The sequence below is a fragment of the Erpetoichthys calabaricus genome, chromosome 12 (genome assembly GCF_900747795.2).
Source record: "Erpetoichthys calabaricus chromosome 12, fErpCal1.3, whole genome shotgun sequence".
Lineage (NCBI taxonomy): Eukaryota > Metazoa > Chordata > Cladistia > Polypteriformes > Polypteridae > Erpetoichthys > Erpetoichthys calabaricus.
This window is the reverse complement of record NC_041405.2, coordinates 26,159,690-26,187,669: the sequence shown is the minus strand read 5'-3', so window position 1 is coordinate 26,187,669 and position 27,980 is coordinate 26,159,690.

Here is a 27,980-nt window from a genome sequence, read left to right as displayed (position 1 = left end):
ACCTTTCCATAACCTTAAATATAAAGGTCTTACAAGTGTATTCTATTTTTCCACCCAAACGTTGTAATTACAAATATGTTAAGATCGCCTTCTTCATGTTACACATTCTGTTTAGTCTTTCACTTAGTAGCTCATTAATTTCTGCCTTAATTAATTTATTTGTCCATTCTTTTCTGTACTTGCTCCCTGATATGATTCAGGCCTAAAGCCCTAAAAGGGTCCTGTTATGTAATGGAGTAACAAAAAGAGTGAAAGGGTGTGTGAGGCCCCCAAAAGACCTGATCCGTCCAGAGGTTCCTGCTTGAACAATGATTTTAAGGACTGACAATTTTCTCTACTTCTTTTCTATCAACAACACCTCAGAATCTTCTTCTTCTTTCGGCTGCTCCCGTTTTTTATCTATACTAATAAAAGGCAAAGCCCTCACTGACTGACTGACTCACTCACTCACTGACTCACTCATCACTAATTCTCCAACTTCCCGTGTAGGTAGAAGGCTGAAATTTGGCAGGCTCATTCCTTACAGCTTACTTACAAAAGTTAGGCAGGTTTCATTTCGAAATTCAAAGCGTAATGGTCATAACTGGAACATATTTTTTGTCCATACACTGTAATGGAGGAGGCGGAGTCACGTATCGCATCATCACGCCTCCTACGTAATCACGTGAACTAAAAACAAGGAAGAGATTTACAGCACGAGTCACACGCGGGAACGAAGGTAAATGACGTTAATTTTTGACTGTCTTTTAATACTGTGTAAGCATACATATTAACACATGTGCAATTAAACGTGTGCATTTACGGGGTGATTTCTCAGGCTTAAAAGCTCACCTTTTATCAAACGCGGGAACAAAGGTAACTGACGTTGTTCACTGTCTTTTAATACTGTATAACCATACATATTAACACATGTGCAATTAAACGTGTGCATTTACGGGGTGATTTCTCAGGCTTAAAAGCTCGCCTTTTACTAAAAAGGTAAATGCAAAACTATTTTCAATCAGTTTATTGAAACGCTCCCGTTAAGGATTGCAATAACATATTCGCGAGATAAAAGAACGAAGTAGGGGGAAATGGAGGAACAGCCGGAAACAGCGAAGAGCAAAAAATAAATTAAACAATTGAGAACGGAGCGAGTGAAGCATACAAGCATGTTCATAAGGGAAACAAAGCACGGTGTAAAACGTAAGTTTAAATTAAGTTTATAGAAACGCTCCCGCTGCGGATTGCCATAACATATTCGCGAGATAAAAGTTTAATGAGAAGACACGAGGTATAAACGAACCACACGCCGTGGCGCAACGTTAAGGGCAACAGTTTCAACCATTCTATGATCTGCTTCTCGCAACTGAAAGACGGCACATGGCGGATGTTAGCCGACTTGCTGACCGCAACGTTAGGGGCTTCAACTATGGCGCTGACGCCATATCTCAGTGCCAACACTTTGCAGACTGTACTTAAAAGACACGCCCTCCTCACTGGACAGTTAAAAAGACCAATCAAACTAACGATGACATCAAGTATTACCCAATCAAAAGTAGGAAAGGAGGCATCTTCATAAAATGCGTGTGGGATGATTTGCATGACACGCTGCTTTAAAAAAAAAATGATAAAAAAAATACGGGATAAATCCCGTCCAGTATTGATTCAAAACGGGACGCGCAATTTCATTCTCAAACGCGGCACGATTCCGTATTTTAAAGGACGGGTGGCAACCCTACAGTGCCAGGTAACCACCCATACAATCAGATTGTGATTCAGACTAGGAATGCAATGAATGTAATTACCCCGATCTACATACAAGGCGAAAGTCTTGCAACATTCAAAGATGATGGTTTGGGATAATTAGTACTTATTAAGTACACCATGGCACATAAAACAGCTTATGAAGCCTTGAACCGAAAAAAGCAAGATCTCAGAGATCGTAAAAAAAAAAAAGGAGGTAATGTCGTTTTACTCGCTGTACATTTTAGTCAAACATTACCAGTTATTCCACGAGGGAGACCAGCAGATGAACTCAACGCGTGTTTAAAATCCATGCTTCTCTCACGCTCGGTTATATGTCGCGTGTTCTCGGGTAGGTACACCAAAAAATGTATACATTTAAGCATGTAATGGGCAAACAAAAAATGAGGTATACCCGAAGGCACTGCAGTAGTACTCAATGTAACTTTACTTCTTAAATGTTAATGTTTTACTGTTTAATAATTTATACGCTTCTTATATATTGTTCAAATTCTTTTATCAAAATACCAGTGACAGCGCAATGCACGATAACATGGAGTGAATACACCATACGCATCTGCCCACGGCCGCCCTGGTGTGCGCAGATAGGAGTTGATTCTAAAATAAAATAAACATAAAAAGAGTAATACATTCATCACCCATAAAGCGGATAGCAGACGTGACGTATTATATGTGTACCAGATTTCAAGTCAATAGGTGAAACGGTTTGCAAGCTACAGGTGATTTAAAATCCTGGACAGACCAACGAAAAGCCACGGTAGCAAATTATAGAAGAAGATTTTACTGTTTAATAATTTATATTTATATGAAATGTGCTTCTTATATATTACTTCATATTCTCATATGATAATGATGTTAATGTTGTTTATATTGATTTCTATGTTATTGTAAGTGCATCTATGTGTGTATATGTATGTATGTATGTATGTATGTGTATATATATATATATATATATATATATATATATATATATAAAATATATATATATATATATATAAAATATATATATAAAAAATATATGTGTATATGTATATATAATATATCTGTATATGTGTGTATATGTGTGTGTATATGTGTATATGTATATATATACAGTGGTGTGAAAAACTATTTGCCCCCTTCCTGATTTCTTATTCTTTTGCATGTTTGTCACACAAAATGTTTCTGATCATCAAACACATTTAACCATTAGTCAAATATAACACAAGTAAACACAAAATGCAGTTTGTAAATGGTGGTTTTTATTATTTAGGGAGAAAAAAAAATCCAAACCTACATGACCCTGTGTGAAAAAGTAATTGCCCCCTTCCTGATTTCTTATTCTTTTGCATGTTTGTCACACAAAATGTTTCTGATCATCAAACACATTTAACCATTAGTCAAATATAACACAAGTAAACACAAAATGCAGTTTGTAAATGGTGGTTTTTATTATTTAGGGAGAAAAAAAAATCCAAACCTACATGACCCTGTGTGAAAAAGTAATTGCCCCCTGAACCTAATAACTGGTTGGGCCACCCTTAGCAGTAATAACTGCAATCAAGCGTTTGCGATAACTTGCAATGAGTCTATTACAGCGCTCTGGAGGAATTTTGGCCCAGTCACCTTTGCAAAATTGTTGTAATTCAGCTTTATTTGAGGGTTTTCTAGCATGAACCGCCTTTTTAAGGTCATGCCATAGCATCTCAATTGGATTCAGGTCAGGACTTTGACTAGGCCACTCCAAAGTCTTCATTTTGTTTTTCTTCAGCCATTCAGAGGTGGATTTGCTGGTGTGTTTTGGGTCATTGTCCTGTTGCAGCACCCAAGATCGCTTCAGCTTGAGTTGACGAACAGATGGCCGGACATTCTCCTTCAGGATTTTTTGGTAGACAGTAGAATTCATGGTTCCATCTATCACAGCAAGCCTTCCAGGTCCTGAAGCAGCAAAACAACCCCAGACCATCACACTACCACCACCATATTTTACTGTTGGTATGATGTTCTTTTTCTGAAATGTTGTGTTCCTTTTACGCCAGATGTAACGGGACATTTGCCTTCCAAAAAGTTCAACTTTTGTCTCATCAGTCCACAAGGTATTTTCCCAAAAGTCTTGGCAATCATTGAGATGTTTCTTAGCAAAATTGAGACGAGCCCTAATGTTCTTTTTGCTTAACAGTGGTTTGCGTCTTGGAAATCTGCCATGCAGGCCGTTTTTGCCCAGTCTCTTTCTTATGGTGGAGTCGTGAACACTGACCTTAATCGAGGCAAGTGAGGCCTGCAGTTCTTTAGACGTTGTCCTGGGGTCTTTTGTGACCTCTCGGATGAGTCGTCTCTGCGCTCTTGGGGTAATTTTGGTCGGCCGGCCACTCCTGGGAAGGTTCACCACTGTTCCATGTTTTTGCCATTTGTGGATAATGGCTCTCACTGTGGTTCGCTGGAGTCCCAAAGCTTTAGAAATGGCTTTATAACCTTTACCAGACTGATAGATCTCAATTACTTCTGTTCTCATTTGTTCCTGAATTTCTTTGGATCTTGGCATGATGTCTAGCTTTTGAGGTGCTTTTGGTCTACTTCTCTGTGTCAGGCAGCTCCTATTTAAGTGATTTCTTGATTGAAACAGGTGTGGCAGTAATCAGGCCTGGGGGTGGCTATGGAAATTGAACTCAGGTGTGATACACCACAGTTAGGTTATTTTTTAACAAGGGGGCAATTACTTTTTCACACAGGGCCATGTAGGTTTGGATTTTTTTTCTCCCTAAATAATAAAAACCATCATTTAAAAACTGCATTTTGTGTTTACTTGTGTTATATTTGACTAATGGTTAAATGTGTTTGATGATCAGAAACATTTTGTGTGACAAACATGCAAAAGAATAAGAAATCAGGAAGGGGGCAAATAGTTTTTCACACCACTGTATGACAGCAACACTCATAACAATGACAACACAATTACATTGACAATCATGTTACGTTATTTTTAAAATGTTTCCTTTACTTTTTCATAACCTCTTTAACACACTACTTCTCCGCTGCGAAGCGCGGGTATTTTGCTAGTTTTTAATAAATTTGCAAAAACCTCAAGTAAACTTTTTTCACGTTGTCATTATGGGGTGTTGTGTGCAGAATTCTAAGGAAAAAAATGAATTTAATCCATTTTGGAATAAGGCTGTAACATAACAAAATGTGGAAAAAGCAATGCGCTGTGAATACTTTCTGGATGCACTGTAAGAACATAAGAAATTTGACAAATGAGAGGAGACCATTCAGTCCATCAAGCCTGTTTGTTTAGGTAACAGCTAATCTGTCCCAATATCACATCAGGATTCTTCTCAAAGGTTATTGTCTGTGTCGAGTTTTTGGGTTTTTCTCATGGATTTCCTCAGGGTACTTGTGTCCTCTCCTATTTCACAAGACTTATGTGACTGGTTGATTGGTAACATGTAACTAAAGTACTGTCAGCAAGTGTACAACAGTGTGCCCTATGATGGATTGGTGTAACATTCAAAAGGACTACTTAAACTCAAAACTGTTGATACAGGGTTCCCACTTCTCATAACTCAGTGGTGGAATAAGAACATTCAGAAACCATATAGCTGAATTTACCCTCTGTCTCTCTTTAAGCCAAACAATATTGTAATTGATAACTCATATATAGCTGTACATTTTGTAGTCAAGGGTGGATAAAGAGATAGGCTCCTTTTTCATTAATTGTAGACCCTCCTTCTCTGGACACAGTTTCTCAAATGTTTCTGCTTGTGTTTATTCCTTTGTTGTGTTTTCTTTTTTCTTCTTCTGTTTCTCCACTGACTTTGCTGTGATCATTATCTGGGGAGCAGTAACACATTTAATTAGTCAGCTCTGGCAGTTAAATTACTGTGCAGTCTGATGATGAATTTCCATATCAAAGTACAACCCAGAGTGGTGCTGAGATAGACAGTGAGAGTGAGAAGGAGGAATTGAGGGAGAAATGACAGCAAAAAAAGAGAGTGAAAGAGAGAGTGATGGTGCAAGATAAGTGTGGAGACTTCTTACATGTCCTGGGGCTGTGCTCATAAGTTTTCTAGAAAACACTGCAGGACACCTCACACCACTCTGATTGACTCTGTTTCTGTGGAATCACTGGATAAGACTTCATTTGGTTATCATGCCACTGCTTTGTTCTCCCATCCTATTCCATTAAAAGCCTTCACTTTAGCACATTTCAGAATTCTTTAACATTACTGTGTGGGGGGGGGGGGGGGGTAGTACAGACCCACTAACTATATAATGTTTCATTAGAGATTTCACTTCTCTTCTGATCCCTCACCTTTCCATAACCTTCAATATCTAGTTCTTACAAACGTAACCTACCTTTCCATCTAAACATTTCAATATTCGATATGTTGGGATAGCCTTCTTTGTAATAAACATTGTATTAGAGCTACTTGTTTATTTTTTTCTGCCTTAATGTATATTTTTACTCTTTTCTGTATTTTGCTTCCTGATATGATTCAGGATTAAAGGCCCGAAAGGGTCTTGTCATGTAATGGAGTCATAAACATAAACAGTGTATGATGCCCCCCAAAGACCCGTGAAGCTGGCCAGGACCTTCACTGATCTGCCCAGAAGATGCTCACCTAAACTCAGTCAGGCTCCATATACTACAATACCTGCTGACCCCCAAAGTAGGGGGCTATTATCATTATCATCTAGAGATTGTTAAGGAGTAACATTTAACGTTTTTGAGAGAGAAATCAGAGCTACGTGTGTTTTAGGGGGTAGCTGCCGATTGCCAGAGATATCATGGCCACTTTCTTTTCTCCCCACGTGAGGGACGCTCTCCCGTCACAGCTGAACATGATCAGATACAGTGCCAAAATTTGACATTGGAGCATACCTACCTTCTGCTTGGCCAGAATTATATTTCTTACATTTTTTTTTATTGATTTTTAAAGTTTCACTACTATGTGCGTGGAGCCACGGGGGACAGCTAGTCTACTATAGAATTAAAACATCACCCTCTGAGCAATCTGATTGGTCAGTTTGGCTTTGGTGTGATTGGTCTGCTTGGTTTTGGGATCAAAATAGGGAGAGTGAGTGTTAGACGCACAAGGAAAAGTAAAGGCGTATGGGTCCAGCCAGTACTTGGATGGGAGACCATCTAGGAAAAAGCTTGGGATGCTGGTGGAAGAGGTGTTGGTGAGGCCAACAGGGGGCGCTTACCTTATGGTCTGAATGTTGATCCCTATGCCCCAGTGCTGTGATGAAGGCACTGTCCTGTGAAAATGGCACCATACTTTGGATGAGACGCAAAATTGAGGTCCTGGCTCTCTGTGGTCATAAATGAACCCTGGGCATCCTTTGTAAAGAGTAAGGTGTATCCAAATATCCAGGCTAAATTGCCCACCACAGCCTAGTTATTCTGGCCCCCTAATCATCTCCTATCTCTAACTGGCCATTTATCTCACCACTTCACCATCTAATAGCTCATGTGTGGTGAGTGTACTCGCAAAGAAATGGCTGCCATCACATCATCCATGTGGTTCCTACTCATTAGTGGTGGTTGAGGTGGCTCCCCACTCACTGAAGCAGTTTGATTAGTGAGAAAAGCGCTATATAAATATAAATAAAGAAGAAGAAGGGTGAAGAGCATGAAGCTGATAGGCGTGACTTTCATGACAAAGCCAGCATATTGTGCTCTGTGGAGCCATGGGTGGGATAGGAAGGGGTGAATATTAGAAACTGATAAAAAAACGGGAAAAGGGAGCTGTGTTTCACATCCCTTCTTTCATTCTGAATTTGAAACAACTTTCTTTTATAGAATTGTCAAAGAGTCGACAGCAGTTCAGAAAAGGGACAGGCGGACAGATGTTTAACTTCTTGAAGGCTCATTGCAGTTTAATTCATAAGAGGATTGTTGCCTTCACATTTTCCTTCCCTGTTCATGTGCCAAGATTCTTGTTGCAGAGGCTGTTCACCTGTAATTTTGTAGCTTAACCAATAACTCTTTCAGGTTTAAAGAGGAAGAGTGACCTATGGTAGCTATTAACTTGTAAAGTACAGGGCTGCAGATTAAATTGTGACCCTGAGTAAGCCACTTAACCTGTCTAACCTCTGAATGTGAAGTCCTGCACTGCAGATGTAAAGCTCTGTGAAATGACCATCACAATGACAGAGCTCATTCAAATAGTTTGCTGCGAGAGTTTAACAAAGGGGAGAGCACCACTAGGGTGCAACAGGGCAGAGTCAAGATCTGCAGAGAAATACTTCAGAAACACAAAACATAAAGAAAGAGAGACTGACGGAAAGGGGCGCACTTGAGGCAGGTCTGACAAATGCCAATGGTGGACCTCGAGGTGAAGGTGTGTTCTGCAACTCTGCTACTTGCCTTGAATTGGCATCTATATGGGGCACTGCCAAGAGTGTTAAAGAGTGATTGCTTAGGTCAGTGATCTCAAACTCCAGTCCTGGAGGACTGCAGTGGCTGCAGGTTTTCATTCCAACCCTTTTCTTAATTAGTGACCTGTTTTTGCTGCTAATTCACATCATCTCAGGACTGTTGATCTGCTCAGTTCTGCAAAACATTTTAACAGTGTCCCTGGAAAAAAGAAAATCAACAATTTCAGAAATGTCTGCTATTGCATAATAAGAGCAGCAACAAGCCATGGAGTTAAAGAACGGGTTTAATTAACTACAAGAATCGGCGCCTAATTAAGCAACCGGTTGGAGTAAAATTAGTTGGACTTTGAGGCCCTGACTTAGTTTGTGTTCTGTTGGCTCCCTCTCTTCACATTTCATTTCTGTTTGGTTGCCATTTAAGGAAAGAAATGAAGCAATTCAGAGGAAAGATGAACAAATTCAGGGGAGCAACTTTTAAAAAAACAAGTCCATTAAAGTAAAAGGAAAATGAGTTAATTATGAACAAAAGCTGGTCACTAATAAAGAAAAAGGTTAGAATGAAAACCGGCATCCACAGCCGCCTTGCAGGATTGGAGTTTGAGACCAGTGGCTTAGGTGGAAACATCTATTGCTCTACCAGGCTACCAGCAGGCCTGTGGTCCAGGAGACTGTTGGTGATACATGGCCCTCTCATTTAAACAAGTCCAGGGAGGAGATGCTAGTGGGCATGGAGTCTTAGAAGGACAACTGAAAGCTCAGGAGTGCCAGTGACACCTGGGACTGATACTGACTGGCATTCTTGGAGCAAAGTAATGCTGGGACTTGGCTGGAAATGACCCTTTGATGGGGTTTGAAGTTGTTTCACCAGCTCGTGCTAGTTAGTTACAGAAGTGGACATCTACATGGACTGAGGAAAATCAGAAAGATGGAAGGTGAAAAAGGAAGGCTTTCAGTGTCATTAGCTAGTAGGCAAGCCCACATCCATATGCTCACCACACCACATAGAGTTTCTCAGCCTTTAAGTATTTGCGACCCGAGTTTTCATAACAGTTTTAATCGCGCACCCCTAACGCTTTTTTGAAACCCTAATAAAATGTATTCCTATATTTTTTGCTGCCGATACACCGCTACAAGTTTAAAATTTCCCTACAAATAACAAAATCACGCCACATATGGCAACATTTGCGCACCCCACAGTTTGAGAACCACTGACATAGAGAGAGGTTTAAGACCAGTTTGGTCGAGCCAATAGGGACAGAAGACTTTAGTTTCTGTAGTAAAACATCTTAAAAGGCAAGGTGTCCAATGTTGTGATGGATGTTTAAATTTTGTGTAGTTTGTTGTAGAGGTTTCTATGGTTTTGCCATCCAGGGTCACGTTGCACTTATCGATAGGGGTCAAGGGTAAAAAGGACATAAGCTCCATACACTATCCAAGATTAAGTAACTGTTGTGCTTTGCTTTTGATTGTTTGACCCAATTTCCAGATTTCTTCCTTTTCCTTTTTGTCCTCACTTATTGGTTTCTACTTTAGGCTTTGATAAAAGATGGGACTGACCCTTTGATTAAAAACTTTGCTTGTTATCTGACTCACATTTCATCTCCCAATCCTTAATTAAAATAAATACTGTATCTCTGCATTTCTCTGAAGGCAGTTACAACAAAGAGAGAAAACAGGTCTGTCCAAACCCATCTGGGCAAAACAAATCCACGGCAGGTATGTGTCAGTGTGGACAAATGGCTGAGATGGGGCAATAGGTGTGCTAAGTGTCCTGGAAGAGCAGGAAATGGGGCAGTGGTACACTCAAGAGTGAGCTGTCAGCTTAGAATAAGTATGTAGTGTCCCATCAACACACTAGAGGCAGGAAGCTCAACACACATGGAGGCCACCTAGCCCTCAGGTTAATTTGTGGTTATAGGGGTTGGATAAAGGTCTGGGTGAATAACAGAGAGTTCAACCTGTGTGACCCTTTAAAAATGCATGAAAAGCTGTGACCACCAGAGAGAGGTCTGGAGAGACAAGACAAAGAATTTTTTGACACTGAAAGTGACTACAGGAGCAGGAGCGACATGTAAAAGTGACTCTTGGCCAGGGGTCAGTTGAATTTGAATCGTGAAGGTGAAGATTGGCAAATGTTCAATAGGTGGGAGTAAGAGTTAGGCCAGAGTTTGAGGTGAGAGACCGAAGGGAGGAAGGTGGGGGGCTGTTTGATGTTTGTGAAACTCTACTGGATAAGCCTGAGTACAGACCTGCTAGGAGGACAAAGAGAGGCAGAAAGATTTGACTTCTGTGGATTAGATTGACTTCCTATGTTTTCATTATTCCTCCATTCTGTTTATTTTTTTAGATAATAAACAACATCACCCATTTAATTGGTTTTCCTTAATATCTATCTATCTATCTATCTATCTATCTATCTATCTATCTATCTATCTATCTATCTATCTATCTATCTATCTATCTATCTATCTATCTATCTATCTATCTATCTATCTATCTATACATTATATAGATATTGTAATGGAACTGGGGCCATCAGCGAGCGTCAAACCCCAATACAATCACACCAGCACGGTCCTGGTTCAAATAATGGATGGTTTATTCCACACTAAACCTCCATATAGTTGTAAACACAAGCAAAACACAAGTAATATTTCTCTCTCTCTCTACAAATCACAAATCCTCTCACCACCGTATTGCCCTCCTCCTGTCAAGTGTTGCCCCACATCCTCCCAACTGCGACTCACCTTGACAAGGAAGTACGTTCCCTTTAATTAAAGACCCGGGTGTATTTCCGGTCTACTGCCCGATGGAAGTACTTCCAGTTCATGTGGAAGTTCCACAAATTAGGGAGTACATCTTCCTGCAGCTCCGCTTTGCAGCCCCCAATGGTCCCCAGCAGGGCTGTGTTACCAGACTACATCTCCCAGCATTCCCTGCTGGTTCCCAAATGGGGGCTGATATGGAGGGCTGCTGCCATCTTGTGTGTGTATATATATATATATATATATATATATATATATACACGGCATTCGTAGTCTGAATCACAATCTGATTGTATGGGTGGTTACCTACCAGGTAACGCTTGTGGTTGGTCAGCAAGTCGGCTAACATCCGCCACGATGCCGTCAGTTGTGATCAAATTGTGATTCAGACTACGAATGCCGTGAATGTAATTACCCCGATCTACATGCTGTCAAATAAACGAACCACACGCCGTGGCGCAACGTTAGGGGCTTCACCTCTAGCGCTGACGTCCGAGGTTCGATTCCCGAGAGGGAGTGCAGTGGAGTGTGTACGTACGCCTGATGAGCCCAGAATTAGGGCGAAACACGTGTTGCGTACTCTTTGCATTATTTGACAGTAAACTATTTCAACCATATATATATATTGTCACGCTTGGGTCACAGAATTGCACAGAAAACAGAGGAGGTTGAAGAGACTGGAATTTTATTCAAACACTGAAAACAAACATTTGTCTCTTTAAAAGGTTTTAAACATGCTCCTTGACAGGATAGAGTTGACACTTCCGTTTCTCAATTAAAAGTAAGCACAGGTATCTTCTTCTTCGAAGGAGTATGTGTCAGGAGCAGGAAAAGTCTGAGAGAGAGAGAGAGAGAAAAAGAAAAAAAAAAAGGAGAAGGAGAAGCAAAACAATCAATTCCAAACTGACAGAAGCCCGTACAAGCTTCTTAAGTAAGCAGAGTACCGCGCGCGAGACATATTTCTTTTGATTTCTGTCAACGTTTTTCAGGGGTTTTCCCTGCAGCGTCTGTATTCTCTGGAGGTGCGATCAGCTCTGCAGCTCACAATATATAATACCGTATATATATATATATATATATATATATATATATATATATATATATATATATATATATATATATATATATCTATATATATGGAGTCCAGAAATGCAACTCTGTTGGGGTGCTGCCGGTGGGGTCTGCTCTGGTTCCAGCATGTCCTAAAAGTAATCCAGACAACTTGGAAAGAAGAACAAAAGCAGTTCCCCGGTTGACTTTAAAAGAAAGTTTAATGAATTAGAATTGGGAGGCAGCGGGCTACACTCTTGGAGGAGGAAGAAGGATTATGCTTAGTGCATTATTGTGTCTGAGGTTTGGGGCTTAGTGGTGTTCCCTTGAAGTTAGTATATACTGTATGTATATAAATATATATATATATATATATATATATATATATATATATATATATATAATATAGGATGAGTCAAAATTATGTTAACATTTGAGCGATGGCAACAATTTATTCACAAAACATACTTCATATGTGCATGATGATTTACAGGAAGGTCTCAACCTGTTTGCCATCAGATTCAACACATCCAATAAACAACAAGTAACAGTACCATTTAAAGCACAGACACACATTTTGCGGCGAATAGATGCTACCACAGTCCGTATTCTGTCCTTCAGGTCATTGATATCACGAACTTTCCTGCTATACATGCACTCCTTCACCATGCCCCATAATCAGAAATCACAGGCTGTTAAATCAGGGGAGTGTGAAGGTCATGGCAATGACCCACCTATAGACCTGGAAAGGTGTGGTTAAGATAAAAGTAATCCATTAGTGTTAACATAATTTTGACTCACCCTGTAGATAGGTTTTTATTTAGCTAGAGATCCAAAAAGGGAGAAAATGAGTCGTGTATCTTAAAATAGTTTTCTATTCCTAGGCTTTCAACAACCTGCCAGGTGTCATCATCAGAGGAAAATGATTAGATATTTGGATGATCTTCTTTTTAAGCCTGCATATGCTGGGTTGAAGTCCAAGTGTGTGTTAATGGCAATTTCATTAGAGAGCCACGATTCAGCCAGCTCTCTGTCACTCTTAGTGTTGACCCTGAATTTTACTTTCACAGTGTCCCAGTGTCCGCTGGAACATGTATGTGTGTAAATCAGTGACCGTGGGTCTTTCCTTCTGATGGCATTGCAAAGTTCCTGTATGCGTGTTGCAAGTCTTTTAGATGTTTGTCCCACGTATACCGCTGGGCATGCATTGCATGGAATGCTGTGAACTGCGTTTCTTGTCTCTGTAGTCGACTTTTTGCTTTTGGCATTGAAAAGGACAGTCCGTAAAGTGTTCGCCAATTTGCACGCTGTCTTGATCCCAGATCTGGACAGGATGTGTGCTGCACAAAGTGTGGCGTATATATACATACACATTATAAAATGTACATACATCATTTTTCCTTTCTTTTTTGACAGCTTGAATCATCTGCTTCCTAAACTCTGGGCCCACAAGCATTGAAAGAGGACTCTGAGGACACGAGTTATATCAGAAGGGAAGGAGCCTTTAAAGAGCGTATGCTGTTTCTTGGTTTTAAACCTGCTTTCTCAACAACTCTCAGCACCAAGAGGTAAACAAATGCATAAAAAAAAATCCAAAGAGCTCTCTAGACACAAATTCAGCTCTTTTTGTTTGCACTTCTTGCTTATTCTCGCTTTGATGTTAAAATCCACTTGCAACAAAAAAAAAAAATCCATTACTAGTGAACATTGATTTTTTTTTTACCTAATTTTTTGAAGATGAAGCATTTTCCATTAATAGTAGTTTATGTTCCTGTGGATAGGTATTGTGTACAACTTGAAGAGAGTAAACAGGAGAATTCTATGATTTGGTGTGATTTGGTGTCTTTACAGACTGCATTAAGCCTGAAGGTAGAAGTTTTAAGATTGGGTGGCATATACAGATGTAAGGGAGGTTTTGTGCAATTTTTAAGCAAGTTTGTTGAAAGACTTTTTAATTTTTTATACAAACATTGACCAAATTGTTGGTACCCCTCCAAGAAAACCCACATTTGTCTCTGAGATAACCCAAAAATGACAAAAGTGATTGTCACCCATCATTGTTTATTCCGTTATTCAACAAAAATCAGACTTTGGTTTAGAGTTTTGATTCAAAAGAATATTTCCATGAACAAAAATGATGGGACCCTTAACCTAATATTTTGTTCCATAACCTTTAGAGGCCATCACTGCAAACAAGCGATTCCTAGAACTCTCAGTGAGACTTCTGCGCCTATCCACAGGTCGTTCGGCCCACTCATCCTGAGCAAACTGTTCCAGTTGTGTCAGGTTTGAAGGGGATCTTCTCCAGACCACATGTTTCAGTTCTTTCAATAGATGTTTTATAGGATTCAAATCAGAGCTTAGAGAAAGCCATTTCAGAATAGTCTGATGTTTTGTTCTTAGCCATTCTTGGGTGCTTTTAGCTGAATGTTTTGGCTCTTTATCCTAATAGAGGGTCCATGACTTGTGACTGAGACAGAGCTTTCTGACACTGGGCAGTCCATTTCGCTCCACAATGTCTTGATAGTCTTGAGATTTCATTGTTCCCTGCACAGACTCAAGACACCCCATGACAGATGCAATAAAACAGGCCCAAAATCTAACCAAGCCTCCTCTGTGTTTCACAGTAGATATGGCATTCTTTTCTGTGAAAGCTTCATTTTTTTCATCTGTGGGCACAAAGCTGGTGTGACTTGTCAAGTTTTGCTCCAGTTTTGTCTCATCTGACCAAAGGACATTCTCACAGAAGCATTGTGGCTCATCAATATGTATTTTAGCAAATGCCAGGCTGGCTTTTTTATGTTTTTCTTTTAGCAGTGGATGTCTCGATGCATGCTCAATAATCCAGGTAAGGAAATCCTAGAAATTTGATTCTGTTCATCTGGACAAAGTTTTTAAGTGGGAGAAATATTTCGAGACTTATCCAAGTCTCTTCCTCAGTCTCAATTGAGTGCAGGTTTCCCCAACCTTATAAACAGTACCTTTGTTTAATCACAGAGACTAGCACCATTGACAAAGGGCCAGTTGATCATTGATATGCACAACACAGAAGAGCTTCCTCGTCAGGCCAGGACTCCGCAGTCTATTTACATCTACAGGATAGTGGTCACTCCTTTAAAGATGAAGAGGTGCACATCCTGGACAGGGAGGAGCGCTGGTTTGAGAGAGGAATCAAGGAGGCCATTTACGTGAAAAAGGAACGACCATCTCTGAACAGAGGAGGGGGCCTAAGGGTACATCTGTCGCCATCTTACAATGCTGTGAATGCAGCCATTCCTCAACCCCCTATGAATGGTTCACACGTCTACTAATCAGTGGACAATTTGCATATCACTGATCAACTGGCCCTTTGTCAATGGTGCTAGTCTCTGTGATTAAGCAAAGGTACTGTTTATAAGGTTGGGGAAACCTGCACTCAATTGAGACTGAGGAAGAGACTTGGATAAGTCTTGAAATATTTCTCCCACTTAAAAACTTTGTCCAGATGAACAGAATCAAATTTCTAGGATTTTAGCAGTGGAGTCCTCCTGGGTCTTCCTCCATTGAGCTCACTGTCACTCAAAAAGTGACAAATGGTGTGATCAGATCCTGATGGACCTTGACCTCAGAGTTCAGCTTGTGTCCCTGACTTTTTGTCTACAATTCTCACTACCCTTCTGCCCATTCTGGATTTGATTTTCTTCTTGCGGTCACATCCAGGAAGGTTGGCTATAGTCCCATGGACCTTAAACCTCTTAATAATATTTGCAACTGTTGTCACAGAAACATCAAGCTGCTTGGAGATGGTCTTCTAGCCTTTACCTTCAACATGCTTGTCTATAATTTTCTTTCTGATCACCACAGACAACTCTCTCCTTTGCTTTCTCTATGCCATGTTGAGTGTTGGACACATGATAAGACAAAACAGAAGAGTGACGACTTTTCTCCATTTAAATAAGATGAATGACTGACTGCACGATTGGGGACATGCATGATACAACTTAATGAAAACAGCTAGTTTTGAAAAATGACTCTAATCCAATTATTTAGGATCTTTTCTGGGGGTACCAACAAATGTGTCCAAGCCATTTTAGAATATCTTGGCAACACTTGATCTCTTTGCACACTTGCTTTGCTTAACTCTGATGTATTAAAGGCATGAAGGTCTACATTTCATCACTTTTCAGGAGGCATACTGTAAGTTTTCAATGAGCTGAAAGGGACCAACAAATGTGTCCATGTCTGTATATATTTTATTAACATTTATATATTGTGAAAGGATTCCCGTTGAGCAAAATGTTGCAGGTCCACCACTAAGGTAGCACAGAGCAAAACGCCTTCATAGAAAATGAAGAGATGAGAGACTCATCTGGGTGTTGTGTTAGAAATGAGCTTCATTTGCTGTTTAGTAGATTAAAGGATACTTGACCTAGACGTGACAGTTTTTTAATATGTCACTTTACCCTGTTGCGGTGGGCTGGCGCCCTGCCCAGGATTTGTTCTTTCCTTGCGCCCTGTGCTGGATGGGATTGGTCCAGCAGACCCCCATGACCCTGTAGTTAAGATATAGCGGGTTGGAAAATGACAGACTGACTGACTTTACCCCGTGTGTTGTTTGTAATGATGGGAAAAAAATTAATCTTAAGTTTCCTTATAGAACAGAGAAACTTTCTGACATAACAGGGGTCTATGGTGACTAATGCTGGACAACAGAAGATAATATCAAACTGTCCATGAATAAGTCACATAATCTACACACCAAGTCACCCAGTCATATACTCAAAAACAGGAACAACTCATGCATTTTTTGCTAAAATATTGTTAAATAAATACTTATGGAAAAAAACAAGACAGAGTAAAGCTTGCAGAGGGAACACATTTTGAATTGAAAATCTGACTGAATGTGTTGTCTTTAATTCAAAAGATGTCCATTCTATCAGAATGTTTGCTTTCTCTGTTCTCCATGAAAGCATAGCATAACCTTTTTATTGGTCATTACTACAAAAAGCAAATTATAAATAAAAAATCCAGTTTTTAAGTGGATTATTCCTTTAAGTCAGAAAGCCATTGACATGTTGCATGCAGCCATGTGTAAGCAGCAGCACTATAACATTACAAACAGCTCCGTTCAGGCAATCTCAGAGTTGAATTTGTGAAGTTAATTTGGGTACCCTTATTGACCAGCAGAAAGAGATCAAGACCCCAGAAGTCATAATACAGGCCCTATCACAAATGGGCACACTGGAGATGTCAACCAGTCTGGCGCTCTCCAGTACACCTCTCTAGAGGAGCCAACATGTAGGAATCTCTGGTGCCACTAGGGGGAGGCCTACCCATACAACACCAGAGACTGATGTCTGCTGGGACCCCGGAAGTGCTTACAGCAGGGTACCTGGAAGGTGGTTGGGGCCAAAGAATGAAAGGGCCTTGCTTCCTTCGCTAAGAGAGATTAGAGTTGGGAGGCAGCTGGTGACAAGAGCTCAGCTGGACAGAAGGATGACGGGGACCCAAGTAGTGGAAGGTGAGCAGGGATAATGTGTTAACAGAGTAGCCAGGAGTTACTATGGTTTAGGTGGGCCCACTGGGGCAGAAGTGCTTATTGTTTTCTGTTTTGGTTGAACTTTATCGTCCCCTTGTATCATTTACTGGGACTTTTTTATTAGAGACTTTGCTTTGCTTTTCATTTGGACTCCTGGATTGGTGTTTGGGGTTGCCAGACACTCCCTACAGGTTATTAATTTTATTTCATAATGCAGATTGGGTATTTCAAACTGTAACCAATAAATTGGATTTTAAATGACAAAATATTTGTAATTGATTGTTTTGACTTATTAAAGTAATTCATATTTTAACAATTCTTTGTTCCAGAGATGACAGTAAATGCAAATTTTATCGTGCTCCACCGATGGTTTACCAGTCCATGTCCCAACCTTGGTGAAAAAGCCGGAAACTTTATAACAGTTCAATTTAGCAAAGCATCTCACGCAGACAAAAGATCAAATGTAGCATATAAAGCATCCCTTCTAAGTAATTCTGATACAATTGTACAATATTGGAGAAACGATCAATACATGTCAGTCAGTTAGAAGGAACTCAGAAGCCACTAGGGGTGGTAGATCCCTTCAAGTAAGATGCAACAGAACAACAGTAGGCAGTGACGCTAGCGCAGAACAGAAAGAAGACGCTTGATCTTTGGAGGGATGAGAAAATGTTTTCAGAATTTTCCAAGTGTTATGTGACAGCAGTAGGTTAGCTCTTGTGGAATCACAGCATAGAGGAGATATGGATGCAAAGAAGATCTGGAAAATGATACCTCTGCTGACCCTTCAAGAAAGATGTTGACTTTTAAGGGAAATTGAGGACTCAGGCAAGCAGGTGCATCGGGGCAAATGGGGAAACATCTACCTTATAGCTAAAGAAGGGCTACCCCTGAATGCAGAAGAGCTCCTGATGTGATGTTTAACCTCAATAGCATTAGACCTGACCATCACTCGCACTGTAAAACAGCTAAAAACGTTAGTCTCGAGTGTCACTTGGGCAATTGTATAGACATGCCTCATGTAAGACATGAGGTTCACTCAGGCCGTAAAAGTGCCAATAGTGTTACTGCCGAGCGTTACTCTGTCAATGGTATAAGCATGTCTATCATAACCATCAGGCCCAAGCATTACCTAGGCAATGGTATAGACGTTTCACACTTAGACCCAAGGTTTACTCGGGCTGTAAAAAGTGCCAACAATGTTAGTGCCAAGCGTTACTCGGTCAACGGTATAGGTGCGTTTTGTGTAAGGGTCATGCCGAACATTACGTGGACAATAGTGTAAACGTATCTTCTCCTAGCCTCATAATGGCGTCTTGTAAGAAATGCCTCTCATCAGCAGTGATGACGAGGTGAATCTGTCTTCAGGCAGTGAAATTGAAATGTAAAGTGAAACCGAAATGGATTCTGGGAATCCAAAAGTGACTCTCGCGTCACTTGTGCATGTACAGTGTGCTGTTCATATTATTATTGTTATTATTGTTATTCATCATTATTATTATTTGTATCATTGTTATACTCTCTACACTTCTGACTTTGTACTTATAGTGTTCCACATGTTTTACAGTAGAAAGATGAGCTTTAATAATAATAAAAGTATCATTTTTCAAGCCAAAAAATGCAACATTTTTTAAGTCTTTATGAGAAGAAATGTAACACAAAAGTGACTACAGCCACGTTTCAGTAAAGATTATATGAATTTGAGAGCCAGGAGTATCATTATTATCATTTTGTCTATTCAGGAGTTGTTTTTCACCTCGTTGGGTAGTCTGCTAACATCTGTAAGGTTCTGAATTATTTACAGTACAACTTTATTTTATTTATATTACCACAATACCATTTTATTTACTGTCTTCTTTTATTGTGGTCACCATGTTGTATTGCATTCTTATGGCCACAGCTGTCTTGTTTATTGCCTCCATGGTTAATTGCTCATCACATGATTGATTTATTTCAGAATGTGGTGCCCAGCAGTTGACTTTCCAATTTGTGAATTATTAAGACAAAAAAAACAACCAACACACCATGTTTTCAGGTCTTTGTGATTTTGGCTTTGAATTTTATGGGCACTAATGAAGCTCTTCTTGAGTTCTGCAAATTGTTATATTACAGCCAAGGACATGGCTCTTTGCCTTTTTGTTTTTTTTTACGTAAATATTCTTTAATTGTTGTGATTTCGAGCCTCAGAGCTCCATCTTTTGTGTTTTTTGGGTGGAATTCCAAGAAGTTGGGCCACCATAAAGTAATTGCTGGGGGACCACCCTCTACCTTTCTATTTAGGTGGGGTAGTCGAGTCTCTCAGAGGGTTCATTGACTACTGTAGCTTTTGTGTTGTCATTTGTGAGGACTTTATTGGAGTTTCCGGATATTGCAGATTTTTGCACGTTTTTTGGATTCTGCTTTTCTATATAGCAGATTTGATTTGCTTGCCTCGGGTGGTCTTTTCAGGTATGCTCTTTTCGCCTATTTTCTTGACTATTTTTGTGCTTCTTTTGTTTATTTAAATAAATCTGTAGCTCCTAAGATGAATTTTAGGTGGCTACTCTCTATCGCCCATAGTGACAAATACATATATGTATGTAAGTATTGTCTGTCAATTATTTGTAACAAATAGTGTGAACTGTTAATTAGTTTAGAGGTAATTTTGTTTTTTTATTGAAATTTCATTTGTTACCATGCTATTCCTGAATGACATATGTAAAATAAATGAGTCATGAAAGTCAAATTAAGCAACACAAAAGTTTAATTTATAGTTGTTTTCAGAGAGATGGATAAGAAGATCCTTTATTAAAACATTAAATTAACATACCAGGGAATTAAAGGATGAAGTATTCATCAAAAAATAATAAACTGAAAGAGAGAAAAAAGTAAACTATTAATTTTGAACAATAAAGACAGCTGGGCACCAGCCAAAAAGAAGGAAAGAAAAAAAGATGCAAAATAAAGAACTCCATAGGAAATACTGTAGATGATACAGACAGGTGGGCTTTAAAAAAATTACTGAACACAGGGATCGTTAAGCATGGTAAAGTTGCAATTTAACATTTTACGTTTAACTTTGCCATTTGATATGCAAAGTAGCAGTTGGTGTAGCAAAAGAGGAGCATTCCCTTCATAGCAGAATATGGATGTCTACCACCATGGCAATTACGGAAAAGTAGAAGACGTTTGGCAAACGAGCAAAGATCAGTCAATCCATCAAGCTCATTTGGTTAGCTAATAGCTAATTTGTTCCAGTTGTCCCAGTTCAGTGACATGGCTAAAAACGTCGAACGTCTCCTGGAGTGACAGCTTGGACAGGTGAATATGAGAAGTCTGATCTTTATTCTACAGTGACTACAGATAGACTGATAACTTTTTTATAGAAAGAGTGAATTTGTGGACCGTAGATCAGTAGAAGAATTCCTGCACCCCAATCAGGATAAGAACATTAGAGCTGCTCAAAGAAAGGGTGACTTTATTATACAGTGAAACACACAGGTTAGAGCAAATTGACAGAAGCTAAATACAGGGTGGACCATGAAAAAGTGGCCCACCTCCACCAAGATGACTGCATGACATGGTGAAGAGAAAAATGATCTAATTTGGTACTCACATTTACAGAAGATGCTGAAAGTGAATCTCCTTGTGCATCAATACATCTCTGTGCTGTTTCAGCATGTTCATGTACACTCTTTGCAACGTCATGGGATCGATTCTCTGTATCACATTTTCAATGTTCAACTTCAGTTCATTTACAGTCCGCGGATTTGTCTCATATACACCACCCCACAAGAAACAGTCACACTTTGTTAAGTCAGGCGATCATGGTGGCCATAAACCCTTGCTAATAATTCTTTCATCAGGGAAATGTTCACAAAGAGTAGCAATAGATATGTGAGAAGTATGGCAAGTCACACCATCTGGCTGGAAGTAACAATGGTCGTGAATTGTGTGCAGAACTGGCAAAAGCAAGGAAACAAGGCAGGTGACACAACCGCAGTCATCTATCCGGTGGCAAACAAGATGGGAGTCATCTCGGTGGAGGCAGGCCACTTTTTTGTGGGCCATCCTGTATAACAGAAAAATAACAACAACATTTATTTTTATAGCACATTTTCATAGAAGTGATGTAGCTCAAAGTGCTTTACATGATGAAGAAAGAGAAAAAAGACAAACTAAATAAAAATTAAAATTAGGGAACACTAATTAACATAGATACAAAGACATGCAGGTTAGGTGGATTGTAAATTCTAAATTGGCGCTAGTGTGTGCTTGGTGTGTGGGTGTGTTTGTGTGTGTCCTGCGGTGGGTTGGCACCCTGCCCAGGATTGGTTCCTGCCTTGTGCCCTGTGTTGGCTGGGATTGGCTCCAGTAGACCCCCGTTACCCTGTGTTCGGATTCAGTGGGTTGGAAAATGGATGGATGGATGGATAATTAACATAGAACAAAAGTAAGGTCCGATGGCCAGGGAGGGCAGAAAACAAAAAAAATCTCCAGACAGCTGGAGGAAAAAAAATAAAATCTGCAGGGGTTCCAAGGCCATGAGACTGCCCAGCCCACTCTAGGCATTCTACTTAACATAAATGACCTCAATCAGTCCTCATGGTATTCAGGGTTCACATGGAAGAACTTGATGATGATGGTCATGTGTACTTCTGGCCTTTAATCCATCAATGTAAGGACATCACGGTGCTTTGATCAGGTGGTGGGGGGGCGCAGATCACCACTACAGAAACTGGAAAAAGAGCGGAAGAGAAAGTAGGGGTTAGTACGGATTTTAGAGCCACCATGAATAATAATGATAATTAATTGAATATATAAATTAAGATGAAGCTATGAGAAAGCCATGTTAACGTAATGTGTTTTTAGCAGTTTTTTAAAGTACTCCACCATATTAGCCTGGCGAATTCCTATTGGCAGGCTATTCCAGATGTTAGGTGCATAACAGCAGAAGGCCCCCTCACCACTTGTTTTAAGTTTAGCTCTTGGAATTCTAAGTAGACACTCATTTGAAGATCTAAGGTTATGACAATGACAAATAAGTAGGCCTCCATCAAGTGTTTTCAGAAATATCAGAAATAACTATTGACAAGCATCGATTATAACACTCCTAAAAGTGTTTCATGGTAAAGAGTCTACAGCCTACACCTTTCTCTGGGTTTTGACAATTGAGCCTCAAAGTCTACCAATGGGCCTGGCTGGAGCTGCTGCCCTGTTTCAGCCCACTTTCATGTGTTAATAAGATGGCAACTTCAACAGTGTCAGAGCCTTCACCAGCACACTTCATTGACAAAGGGGGCAGCTGGTGTGGCATCAGGAAATACTTAATCTTTGTATCAATAGGGACAGAAAAGTATGACATACTTGCACCCACGTAATACCAAATAAAGGGGATAACACAACCAATTTAGCTTAAAGGGCCGACACAAGTCGATATAAAAAATGTCAAGAAGTATGCACCCTATTTCTAAAATACAGAAACAATCAGTATAAAGGTCATTGTTTTTAAAGTATGGATGTGATGTTTGTTTTTTTTTTCTACAGGATAAAATGTTTTGAATGCATTAAGTCAAGTGTATGTAATTATTTTTACCTGTGAGCCACTGTAATTCCGCATTGTTCATTCAGGGGCAACACTCTTAACACTCATTTTTTAAACCTTCAATGTGCTGCCGCAGTGTGTTACATTTTCGTTTATTATGTATGATTTTAAAATTATATTTCATCACATTTGCTACATACTGTAATGTAAGGTGCTGTAAAATTTCAGTGGACAATTGCATGCACTGTAAGCGCTGCTCCTCCATGTCTATATGTATTACAGTAGAAATTGAATTGTGGGATGGTGACTAAAGTGAAAGTTGATTAGTTTTGGCTGGCCTGTGGTGGCTGCATCACAGATTGCTTACAGAGCTGTTCTCGTACCTTTTACAAAACGTTGTACTACTTAAACAATTTGAATTTAATGACTAACATTTCTGCTATTTGCATTCATCGGAGTAAAGATATTAATGTGTACAGAATTGCAATTTATTTAAATATGTTTTTATTGAGTTACATTATATACTGTATTGGGTATCAAATTTGAATACAATACATTACAATACAATTTATTTTTGTATAGCCCAAAATCACACAAGAGCTGCTGCAATGGGCTTTAATTACTAACATTTCTATTATTTCCATTCATCAATAAAAATTTTCACGTGTGCAGAATTGCAATTTTTTTTAAAGACATTTTTATTGAGTTACAATGTATTGTGAATTTCCCCTTGGGATTAATAAAGTATCTATCTATCTATCTATCTATCTATCTATCTATCTATCTATCTATCTATCTATCTATCTATCTATCTATCTATCTATCTAATCTGTCCAGTTTGTTGGATACAACTATTTTGTTCTACTTGATTGTTGCGTATTATTTTTATGGATTATTCAACTCTTCATGATACTTTTTTTGTTTATTTTCTCTTGCGGATTTTTTTTTTCTTTATTTCACCAATAAATTTTAAAATAGGATTTTTCCTGAAATAATTATTGGTGACTTTAATTTCAAAATACTTTGTTGCTTCATTTGTGTTTTGAGGCACCTTGAGCACTGTCCGGCTATGAACTACTAGCATGCCCTGACTTAATACAGTGTATCGTGACACATTTCTACACGGTGTGACAAAATGTGACAAAATCTACTGTGTTGGGTATCAAATTTGAATACAATACATTGCGATACAATTTATTTTTGTAAAGCCCAAAATCACACAAGGTGTGCTGCAATGGGCTTTAACAGGCCCTGCCTTTTGACAGCCCCCCAGCCTCGACTCTCTAAGAAGACAAGGAAAAAAAAACCTTGTAGGGGAAAAAACATGGAGGAAACCTTGGGAAAGGCATTTCAGAGAGAGACTCCTTTCCAGGTAGGTTGGGCATGCAAGAAAAAGGGGGTGAATATAATACAATACATGGAACAGAACACAAGTAATCCTCAGTACAATAGTAATACTGTATTACAAGTACAGAGCAAAATGTTTCTTAGTATTGTATCAAAGTTTGAAATTTTGTTATCATGATATCCCTACTGCCAGCCCATCAAGGAGCCAACCTACACAGGCTATTCCCTAACTACTCCCATCGTAGTGCCCAATGCACTTATTCATTTATATAAACACTTTCAATCCTCCTCCTCCTACCACTCTAGCCTTTCTTCCCCTACCAGATGACCTTCTGCCGCCAACAGACCACCTGACACCAGCCTCAACTCAATACTGAGCAGAAGGTCATTCCTGGGTCATTTCCTGTCCTCTGTGGATCACTTCTTGGCCAGGGGCTTACCTGTTACTTCATCTGGTATACCAGTGGTGCCTGGCGTCCATTTAACCTGGCGTTTGTCCACAACAATTTATGGAAAATACAATCAATCCTTAACTTTAACTAATCAAAACCTTAACTAAGGTTGAAGACATGGATGTAAATGTGTTGAACCTATGGAGAATAGGGGGTTAGGTTCCAGCGACCAACCAGAAACTGGAATCTTTCATTAGAGATTTCTCAAAATATAGATTTCTTCACGGAATTCTTTATTACAAAGCATTATTTTTGATAACATGCACTTTTCATAACACCGTAACCAGAAAATAACCCAAAATACAATGGGTAACATGCAAAAACATTTTTTTTTCCTCGCTACTCATTCCCTAGAATTCTGTGACCTTTTGATTTAACATCTTAATAAAAAAAAGAAAGAAAAAACAATCTTTAGCCTCTGTGTCATTAGAAACCAGGGGTGGTGCGGTCTCAACATCACCTCCGTCATTCTGTCCTTCACAGTTGGTAGATGGAGATGGAGATCGTGAAGGATGTGAAATAATCAGTCAGTGATGTCTGCTTTGTGCGCCGCCTGAGATCCGTAAAGGTCTCAGCATATGGAAGCATAATAGAGGCGAGTTGATGTTTAGCCTCGAGTCTGCGATCGATGATGGGATCAGCAGCCTTGATGTCTCTAGCCAGCTGGTCAATTTATTAACACAAAACTCACAGCAGACTGTGGCTGCCATTTCTCACTAGGCCAAATTACTGACTTAGAACGCTTGAGTTTAGACCTAAAAAAAGAGACTTCCACAAAGCTTTGTGGGCATAATTAATATTATTAAATGAACGGTTACAGTGGAAATTTCTTCAAGAATACCAAAAAGTGTTCTAATACATGCATTAGCACTATAAAGATCAGTTTGTTCCCATATCATAACATGAACATCACAGAACATAACTTCAAAAAGACGGCCACAGTGACTGATGTCCCTTATGAAGACAGTGTGGTAACGAGACTACAGGAAGGCCGAAAGCTTCTAGAGTGATGAACTGAGTGATGTCTTCTATAGTGAAGCACAACGGCAAGGCTAAGAAAACGGTCATTTTATTTATGGTGGAACCTTTAAAGATGTAGATACAAGAAGACTGATGTCTTCTACTGTGACAGCTCGATGAAATGGCTACAGGAAGAGTGATGTCTGTGATAACAACTGCTTGAGAATGCAACTACTAGAAGACTAATGTCTTTTAAGGTGGCAGAAAGAGGTTGTGGCTACAGCAACACTGATTTTTCTTTAACTGACAGCTTGAGAATGCGACTACAAGAGGACTGCTGTCTCCGGTAACAAAAAATTAGGAACACAGCTACAGGAAGAGTAATGGCTCTTGTAAAAACAATTCTGGGAAGAAAGACTGATGTTTTCTAGAGTGACAGTATGGAAATATCATTAAAGAAGACTGATGTTGTCTAAAATGAACGCAGGGAGATGGATGACTCCCTATAGTGAGAGTTTGGGGACATAACTATGACAAGAATGATGTCTGCAATAATAACATCTCAGGGATTTACCTACAAAAAAATCAATGTTCCTCATAAAAACAGCTCTGCATCATGGGTACTAGAAGCCAGATATCTATTATGAGAACATCACAAAGATGAGGCTACAATAAGACTAGAAATTCTACTATGACAGACTGGAGACCCTGATGCAAGAAGACTGATGTCTCCTACAGTGACCCATTTGAGATGTGGCTACAAACAGAATGAAGTTACTTGACTAATATTTATACGTGGCTACAGATTAAGGATGTAGTTGCACAAAGACCGATGTTTCCTCTAGTGAAAGCTGAGTGACATGGCTAAGTGAAGACTTATGCTTCTTACCAGAGTAGTTCAGCAGTGAAGGTAAAGAGGACTCGATCCAGCTGGGGGTGTTAGCTCCCTTGTTGGAATAAGTTCTTTTGTAATTGCGGCATGTTACATATCCGAAACTATATAGATATAATATTAAAAGGCGATACCCCTTCCTTAGTGATATGGCAGTAAGAAATCACTTAGGAGAAATAACTTAGCTTTCTTTAATGATGGTTTACGCAGCACAGCAGACGAGGAAGCCATGACAAGACTTTTGGGTAGTGGTGGCCCAATGTGTAGAGTCTGCCATTTTCATCGCTGTGCTGGAAAGATATTCCGGATCAGATAGATAGATAGATAGATAGATAGATAGATAGATAGATAGATAGATAGATAGATAGATAGATAGATAGATAGATAGATACTTTATTAATCCCAAGGGAAAATTCACAAATGATCAGATGATGTCATCTTCCAAAGGTGTGCCGGGCAATGTTCCAAGGTTTTATACCCTTTCTCCATGTGCAGGCCCCCACTTAGGTACGTAAATCATGCCATTCCAAACAAGGAAAAGAAGACCCAATATCATGCTGATTCTGACACACAGAAATAGTACAATGCCCATTTCACAGTTGTCCCTTTCTTGTCTTCTAATGCTTGCCTAGCAGTTCTAAATGATGAGCCCCTGTGTGCTAAATCTGGCCTTGTGTTAGCTGTACATGTGAGTGGATTTATAAAATATTTTTTGTACAGAGCACAGTGACATATTAAACTTATATACTTATTACAAGGACTGATCTTTCTGATAGTGATTGCTTGATTTTGATAGTGAACGATTAGGGCCATGGCCACAGCTATACTGATGTCTCTTATAATGATATGGCCATAGGATGACTGATATCCGATATTAGAACTTCTTAGTGATGAGGCTACAGAAACACTGAACTCTTCTCTAATGACAGATTAGGGATGTGGAGACTAAAACACCAATGTCTTTTCTTAATGTAATAGTCACACGAAACATGAAGCCTCCTTTAGCAACTGCAGCTTCATGAAGGCTGGTGTGTCTTATAATGATGAATCAAATGGTATTTTGTAATATCATCTACTGTTGAATTCTGCTCTGTACTTATAATATTACCATTGCATTATTATATTGTATTGATGATTACTTGTGTTCTGTTCTGTGTATTGTATTATATTCACCCCCTTTCTTTGACACCCACTTCACACCCAACCTACCTGGAAATGGGGTCTGTCTTTGAACTGCCTTTCCCAAGGTTTCTTCCATTTTTTTTCCACACAATGGTTTTTTTGGGAGTTTTTCCTTGTCTTCTTAGAGAGTCGAGGCTGGGGGGCTATCTAAAGGCAGGGTCTGTTAAAGCCCATTGCGGCACAC